We start from the raw sequence: 1,420 nt of genomic DNA, 5'->3' as shown, positions 1-1,420 counted from the left end.
CAGTCAGAGTCAGTAGATAAAGTGATTCTGTGCTGGGGTCCTTAGCAGCTAAGATGCTCCTGGAATGGCTTTTCTGCAGTTAGCTATCACTGCTGGTATCTGTGGAGAGTGGACAGAGGGACCCAGAAGGGGTACTTGGCAGTGAGGACATTGGGTATTGTGACTTGTCTGCTATGCTCCAGCTCGGATAATGTCTCATATAGCAGTATCTGTCTGGGTGTTGCTAAGTGAAAGCCAATGGAACTGAAATCCCACCATTTCTCCCAAGAGTGCTGGACACAGAGACCAGATGAATTCCAGTTTCCAGCCTCAGATGCATAAAGCAGATGGGTCAGATTCCAGCTTTCTCAAGAATGCATGAGCCAATGGCAAGCAGCAGATGGGGTTGTGTTCTGTAGTGAAGCTTTCTCCCACTCTTCTGGGGCCAACCCACAGGCCAGTGCGTGTAAACAGGAAGATGAGCCCTTGTCTTACTAAGCCACAGTGGTGAGTAGAAAAGGAATTTTAATGGCTTCTGTCACCTTTGGTCCAAACCAGATGGCCTTTTCCTCCCAGCCCTTCTCTTAGGAGAGAAAGCAGTATTAATCCTTAATAGTGTTCTTGCTTAGTCTGTTTGGAAGAAAGATCTATTCTTCCACAACACTCCAGAACTCCAGGAGTCTGACCCACGCAAGGATTAAGTGGTCATATTCAAATGTATGTTTCAATAGGATGTGGGCAGTCATAGTGATAAACATTGAGTCTGTCACTGTCGGGAGGGTGCCCCAGCAGACAGAGGTTGTCAACAAACAAGGTGGGCGGCTCCAAACAGAACCAGACGATTCTGGGGGAATGTCAGAGAGATGAATTCAACAAGCCCTTCTTCTGGTCTAATGGGGGCTCACCCTCGCTGTGGGGGGGCAACTACGAAACATACAGAGTCCCAAGAGGTCAAAGACAGAGGGAGTGGCATTCCTCAAACCTCAGGGCTGGGCTTTTACCTCAAAAGTCCCAGGGTGGATTTGCAACAACACCCAGCACAGATGCATTCAGGGTGGGTTTGCAACAACACTCTGCACAGATGCATCTGGGTAGGTTTGTAACAACACTCTTGCACAAATGCATCTGAGTGGGTTTGCAACAACACTGCACAGATGCATCCAGGGTGGGTTTGCAACAACACCCTGCACAGACTCATCTGGATTTTTGACAGTGTGCTGCACTGGTACATAACTCTTGCCACAGGCAGAAGAGAAAACCCTACTGCACTTGATGGCTTGGACTTGACCACTTGATGGGTACTCAAGGGCAGTCCCCAACTTGTCCTGAGTTTTCCAGGTCAAGCCCTGGATCTTCCTGACTGTTTGGGGTCTTTCAAGGACACTTAGGATCTCCTTGGTGCATGTGGAGTCACTGCACATAAAGACTGCACAAACTCTGC

Source organism: Mesocricetus auratus, unplaced genomic scaffold (assembly GCF_017639785.1).
Source record: "Mesocricetus auratus isolate SY011 unplaced genomic scaffold, BCM_Maur_2.0 Super-Scaffold_15014, whole genome shotgun sequence".
Classification (NCBI taxonomy): Eukaryota; Metazoa; Chordata; class Mammalia; order Rodentia; family Cricetidae; genus Mesocricetus; species Mesocricetus auratus.
Note: the sequence above shows the minus strand (reverse complement) of the source record.